Source organism: Glarea lozoyensis, assembly GCF_000409485.1.
Source record: "Glarea lozoyensis ATCC 20868 chromosome Unknown GLAREA5, whole genome shotgun sequence".
Lineage (NCBI taxonomy): Eukaryota > Fungi > Ascomycota > Leotiomycetes > Helotiales > Helotiaceae > Glarea > Glarea lozoyensis.
Genome location: NW_007361000.1, coordinates 1,353,296 through 1,361,261, shown reverse-complemented (window position 1 = coordinate 1,361,261; position 7,966 = coordinate 1,353,296).

Here is a 7,966-nt window from a genome sequence, read left to right as displayed (position 1 = left end):
CCTTTTAACCTAATATTAATCGACTTACTAATTTTAAGTAATTAGTAATAAATATCTAATAATAGTTATAGAAACTAAGGAATTAGTATACTTCTTTCTATATCTTAGGTACTACTTATTCTTATACGGCCTTAATCTTTTCTAAGTCTAGTCCTACTTCTTTACTATCGGCGTTTATAATAAACTCTAGATATTTAATTTTCTTTTATATAAATTCACTTTTTCTTAGATCTAAGAAGAGGCCTCTATTCTAAAGCTTCTAGAGAACGTTCTTAATATTTTTAAAGTATTCTTCTTTTATTTCTTTTATATATATTACTATATTATCTATATAGGCTAAGGTAAAGTGTTACGAGAGACTAACGTATATATAAAAGGTTTAGTATAGTATTTAATAAGTTCGATAGAGGAGTATAACGATTCGGTTCTACCCGGGGTAGACTAGGGTTATTATAAGGTTAGTATATTAAGAAGTAGGCGTAAGACTATTACTTATAGATTTAGAGATCTATTCGTTATAATAAGAGTAAGTTAAATAGATAATATACTATTACTATAATAAGTTAAGTATAAAGCTCCTATCTAAGGAAATTATAATTATTATATAGAACTTTCTTTCCTTAAGTTTAATAGATTCGCTAGTCGAACCCGTCGAACTTCTAGCTAGTTTAATAGGTTCGCCTAGTAAACTTATTAAACTTTTATTATTACGTAATAGTACCCTAAACCGGGGCCTATCCGCTAACCTAAATATAGCTAATATTAACTAAATTAAACTACTAGACGGCGGTCCTAGAAACTACTTAATTCCCGTAACCTCGCCTAATCCTAGGACCTTCTAGTCCTAAGAGTATTACGACACCGAGGCCGACGCTACTCGTAACACTATCCTCTATTCGGTCTAGTAGGTCTATACGCTTAAGTATAACTAAGAAATACGTTAGTTAAAGGCTATAGACTTCCCTTTCTTTTAATATACTACCCGACTATATAATAAAACGTTCTAATATTATAGCTCTTAGTAAATAAATTAATCTAACTAGAAAGAAGATAGCGCCTTACTCTTATTACGAAAAGGTAGGAAAAGAGTATATAGTCTCTTAGGACCTAAAATATAGTCGCTATAGTACCTATATATCTACTAGAAAGTCGTATAATATTAAGGAGATAAATTAAATACCCTTAGTTTGCGACTAGGAGAGTATCGAGATTTAAGAAGAGAAACTCTTTCTAAAGGATAAGTAGACCGAGGCCTAGATCTAAGAGATACTAGCTCGTTATACTTATATCTATTAGTAGTAAAAGTTCTTTCGAGAATAGAAATAAAAGATAATTTTAGTAGGTCTTAACTCGCTAGATAAGTTAGATAAGTTAGAGAGAAAAGAGTAGTAGAAAGAAGAGGAGAAGAGAGAGAAGAAGAAGAAGAAAGTAGAAGTAGAATAGCTACTAGTCTACTCTACCCCGCCTAACGACTTCTCTACTTATAATTTATCGCTACTTAATCCAAATTCGATTCTAGGTCTTTCTAGGAGGCCTTAGATACTAGTAGTAAAACTTCTTAAGCTACTTAGGGTAGTTAAGGTTATTTATTAGTTCTTATATATTTTCTAATTATAGGTAGTCCTTCTAATTTATTAGATAACGTAGTTTTCCTCTAACGAGTTTATAGTCTAAGATTTTCTCGACTTTATACTCGGTATTAAGGTTTACTAGTTCTATTTCTATAACTAGAGCTAATAGCGCTTCTAGTAGTACTAGTTCGAGAAGAGATATATAGAATACTAGAAAAATATTTATACTTTTTAGTAGAGCTAGTTTATAAGTTAAAGGTCCTTTATATACTCTAATTTTAAATAGTTCTAGTTTCTTATTATCTAGTTTGTCGCTTAGTCGTTTTATTTAGAGGTTTTATCTAACTAAATAAACTCTATTTCCCTCTTTTAGTATAGGCTTCTAACTACGTTTCTTATTATAGTAAGACGCGTTTTGTTCTAAAATAAACTTAAGTTCTTTAATAAGTTATTTATAAAGAGAGGAAAGGTTATTAATAAAGAATCCTTCTTACTTAATTATTAATAGACGCGTTATAAGGTTCTTAGAACACTATTTTCTTATAACTAAAGTTAGCTTTAAATAATAATACTTATATTATCTCTATAGCTATACTATTATACGAGAACTAGGCTATTAGTAATAAGGCGACCTAATTATCTTACCTATAGTTTATATAATACCTTAAGTAAGCTTTAACTACTTAGTTTATTCTTTTATTATCTCTATTTATTTATAGATAGAATAATATTAATAGCTTTCGCTTTATTTCTATATAGATAGTTACGGCTATCTAGAATTTAGATATAAATAGCTTATCTCGGTCCGAGACTATTTCTTCTAAGGTACTATAGTCTATAACTACGTATCGTATAAAAGCGTATACTAGTTTCTTAGTAGTACTTAACTCCTTATATAGTATTAGGATTATATACTTAGTAAGTCTTTCTATTATAACTAGAATCGTGTTATATTTAACTTCTATTATTAGGTCTCTTAATAGTAGAAATTTAATAATAAAGTTCTATAATATTATTTTCTATAGTTTCTTTAGAATAGGTATTTGTCTTATAAGTCTATAAGGTATATAGTATATAGACTTATTCTAAATATAGGTATTATACTTAGTTACTACCTTTTTAACTAGGGTTTATAGCTTATCGATATAGTATTACTACTAAATTCTCTAGAAAGTTCTTCTAATTTCTTAATAACTATATTCTAGGGCTTTATAGAATTTCTAGATAAATTTTAAAGTATATAAGCTTAATACTTTAAGTTTTCTATCTTCGTATAGTAAGTTTCCCTTAGAAACTACTAGTACTTTATTCTAGGTAGTTATAATATTATTATACTATAGGCCTCGGATTTTAGTAAGGGCGGTAATTACCTTAGAGTTAGAGATAAGATTTCTATTCTTATCTTCTTTAAGAATAACTTACTTTTTATAGATCTTATCTTCTTTATATCTAGGTTAATAGCTTAAAGCGTTAGCTCCGGGATTATCTATTCCTTTTACGTATTTAATTATAATATTAAAATAAGCGAGTTCTTTAGTCTATTATACTATTCGTCGATTATCTAATTCTATTATTATTAAGAACGTTTATAGGTTCTTATAATCTATAAGGATAATAATAGGAAATTTAGCTCCTTAAAGATAAATCTTCTAGTATCTTAGTACTTTAACTATAGCTATAAGTTTCTTCTTATAAATATTATAGTTTTATTTAGCTAGTAAGTATTTTTCGAAGTAATATATAATAGAGTATATCTTTCTATTCTTATCTAGCTATAGGTAAATAGTACCTATAGTAGTATCTAAGGTATCGGTCTCGACTATACTTAGTTTATTAATACTAAAACTTCTAACAACTAGTTCCTTAGTAAACTAGTCTTTTAATTCTTATATAGCTACTCTCTTATTCTCTTCTATAAAGAAAGGTATATTTTTTCGAGTAAGATTAGTAAGTAGTCCTATAATTTTTATTAGGATAGAGTATATATCGATATATAGATATAAAGTATATATAGATATAACGTAGGGAGAATAGCGGTAATCATCGTAGTCGCGAGACTTAAGGTTCGAATATAAAAGACTTAAATTACTTTTTATTTTTACTTTCTCTTAAGGAGAAAGTCTAACTAATTAAAGAGTTAAGTTACTCCTTAACCTTCTAAGAGTCTTAGAAGTAGAGATATATATACTATAGAATAGGTTTCTAGAACCTTCTTCTATTAGTAATATACTATTACTAATATATAATTAGTAATATAGAATTTATAATCTATAATTACTAATATAAATCTTCTAGAATCTTCTAGAAGATTCTAACTAAAGTCCGAAATTACTATATTATAATAATAGTTAAACCTATATACTCTTATAGACGTATCTTCTATAGGCTATAGTATTAGTATACTAGTCTATTTCGGGGTTATACTCTTAGATCTAGGTTATTTCTAATATAGCCTTATAGTTTCCGATTTTAGTAATATTAAACTAGATATTAACTCTATATCTATCTAGTAAGAATAATTTAGATAGAATAGTTACTTTATTAACTTATCTATTACTATAATTTAATCTATCTACTAACTATAGAAGGTACGGGTAGATATTAGTTATAGGAATATTTAACTTTTCTACTATATAGGGTAAGATATAATTTCTATTAGCTCTTAAGTCGATTATAACTCTAATTAGTTTTCCTCTAATCTTTATTTCGACTATAATTTGTCTCTAACCTCTAGTAGTATAGAGCTTATAAGAGTCTAATAATATCTCTATAACCTCTATATCTCGAAGTAGGTAGGTCTATATATAGTATCGCGTTACCTATTCTTATAACCGGTATAGTATACTAAGACGTAGAGTATAAGTATTAGGGACTAGAGCCTTCTACTAAGTAAACTCGTCCGTTTATTCTTTAATAAAGGAGACCTACTCCTAGATATACTTCTCTAGAGCTCTACTAACGATTTTCTATATATCTCTTAGTTTAAGGAGATCGTTTAAGTAGAGTAACTATCTAAGTAGCTTAAGTAGTTTAATAGTTATCTTTCGGGTACGTTCCTACTAAAATACAACCCTTTTCGTATCTATAAAGGACACCTTATAACGTACGTCGGTTACGGGCTTCTCTCCTTATATTTCTTAGCTAGTAAACTTTTAGCTACTCTTAGACTTCTAGATATTTCCCTCTTCTATTATTCTCTAGAAGTACTAAAATTCTCTATATTTCGGTATTACCTCTTCGGATTAGTACGCTAAAGAGCTATTAGGTTCTAAGTCTATCTAGTATAAAGAATCTCTTACTTAGTATTCTTTATTTACTAGAGGTATTATAGATCTCTTCTAGATAGTAGAACTAAGTTTAGTAGTTTCTTACTTACCCTAATCGCCTATTAGTAGAGTAGTCTTACGTAATATAGCTAGTTATCTAGTAGGGCTAAACTATTTTTTCTAACCTTTCTATAGCTTTCTCTTATAATAGAAACTAGCTATATAACTCTCTTTTCTATATTTAAAGTAGAGTCTCTTCTCTCTTTAACGTATCTTTTCTTCTTTAGAAAGCTTCTTCTTAGTCTTCTTTAAAGTATTAAGTTCTCTTCTACCGATTATATTAAGCTCTATTAGGTTACTATAGTAGTTCTTTATTAGTTATATATAGTAAGAATAGACTCTTTTCTTTTTAATATAGTACTTATATACTTAGTTATTAATCTTAATAGCGGCTTTACTTAGCTTATAAAGGTTCTTAAGAGGATCTATATATAATAATTTATCCTTTATAAATTCCTTTAATTCTCTATAGAATAATATTCTTAAGGCCTCGTCGTCTAGTTCTAACCGAGCTAAGGTTTATTAGAAATCGATATTATAATAGATAGCTAACCTAGTCTAGGTAAGCTTAAGTAGAGCTAACTCTAATTTCTTTTTAATATCGATATCCCCGAAAGCTCTTCTTATCCCGGCTATAAACTCTTTTAGCGTTTTAAAATAATCTTTAATAAACTAGGAGTAAACTATAGATACTAAGCCTATTTAGGTCCTATTCTCCTAGTAATCGCTAATATAAGGTTCGATCTAGTTATAGGCTCTCTCCTCGAAGCGCGAAATTAGAAATAAAACCTTATCTATTTCGTTTCTAAACTTATCTCTATAGAAACCTATATAGAGCTAAGCTTTTATAATAAACTACTCTAGACTTACTAGAGTCTTATTATACTTGTTCGGTAAAAGGATTTATAGGCCCTCTTTTACTTCGATTACTATTAGGGTTAGTAGTAGTAGTATCGGGGTTTCTATAACGCTTCCGGCTAGACTAATAACGTTTAAGGCTATTATTAATAATCTAGTACTTACTAAGAATAGGTACTTAAAGTATAACGATTCGGTTCTACCTAGAGTAGACTAGAGTTATTATAAGGTTAGTATATTAAGAAGTAGACGTAAGACTATTACTTATAGATTTAGAGATCTATTTATTATAATAAGAGTAAGTTAAATAGATAATATACTATTACTATAATAAGTTAAGTATAAAGCTTCTATCTAAGGAAATTATAATTATTATATAGAACTTTCTACTCCGCTTAAGTCCTAATAAGTTCGACGAGTTCGATAAGTTTAATAGTAAACTTAGTAAACTTATCGAACTCTTACTTATTACGTAATACTGCCCAAAACCGGGGCCTATCCGCTAACCTAAATATAGCTAATATTAACTAAATTAAACTACTAGACGGCGGTCCTAGAAACTACTTAATTCCCGTAACCTCGCCTAATCCTAGGACCTTCTAGTCCTAGAAGTATTACGACGCCGAGGCCGACGCTACTTGTGACAAGGAGAGAGAAAGAATTCTCTTAGAGTCTACGTTAAATAGATAGGACTCTCTTAGTAGAGCTTAGTAAGTACTAGTATAAATAGCTAGTATTACCCTTAAGGGCTAGCCCCTTATATTACCCCTCTCCTCTTATATAAAAAATATCGGAACCTATTCTAACGCTTAAGAAAGTAAATATTCTAACTTTACCTTTAGGTTTAACCTTACCTTTAATATTAATCTATTCTTCTATTTTAGGCGACGCGCTAGTTAGGTTTCTACTATATAAATAGCTATTCCCGCTCTTTTTTCTTTCTTTTTCTTTTTTATTACTACTATAACTACTACTACTATAAGTTATTTTCGTATAGAGCCCGCTCGTTACTAATCGAGGCTTAGATATCTATAATTATATACTATATCGGCTATACTACTACTAGAGAAGACTATACTAATTAATATATAATTAGTTTTTAGCTCTTTTTACTTAGTATCTACTAATAATCTTAGTTAACCTATTCTCGAGCTTATACTAGATATATAGAGATAAAGAAAAATTATAAGAATTTATAAGTAATTAGACCCTAATAAAAAAATTTCGTTAACCGCCCTAGGCCGTAATTTATCTACGTAGCCTATACTATCTAGACTAGAAGTACTAATACTAATACGTAATTTTCTAGATTCTAGTCGTTTTATGTCGACTAACGCGTATTTTAGTAAGGATACCTATTACGACCTCTATAAGGCTCTAAATGCCTAGAAGGCTCTTAAGCCTCTCTAGAAAGATAGTCTTCTCTTCTCGTAAATATACTATTCCCCGATATATTTCTATCGCTAACTATCTATTCTTAGAGGTATTACGTTTAAGGTTACTTACTCTATTATTAAAATTATAGCTTAAGATAGTACCTTATAAGTTATTCTAGTTCCCGCCTATTTTTCGTCGCTTACCGATATAGGCCTAGCGGAGTCTCTACTACTTTAAAACTTAGTTCTAGACGAGATAACCCGCTAGCCCTACTAATACTAATAAAGGTTAAGAAGTCTATAAAGCCTATAAAGCCTATTAAATAGTTCTATTTCTAGTTATTTCTTTATAGATTTTGTTTTTTCGTTTTATCTAGTAGTATATAGTTTAAGGTTTTAGCGATATTTATTCTACTTCTAGTATTTTTCTAGTAACGTCTATAAAAATAAAGATAAATAATATAATAAAAATTTAATAAAATAATAAAAATATTTACTTTATTCTATAACTCCTATAATCTATATAATTTATATTATACTCTATAGTCTAATATTTCTTTTTCTTCTACTCTACTAGCGGCCTATCTTATATCTTAGAATTCCTATATTTACCTTTAAATTCGTCTATAGTTATAGTATCTATTAGGTTTTCTAAAGGTTTCTATATTAGCTCGTAATACTCTAACTACTTTACTAGTACTTATCTAATCTTTCCCTTTCTTCTAGCTCTATTTTAAGTATATAGTATCTTTTCTACTTACTATTCTTTATATATCTTAAATAGCTTAGGTTCTAGTTATTTATTATCGGTCTCCTACTCTAGTAGAGGGTCTTA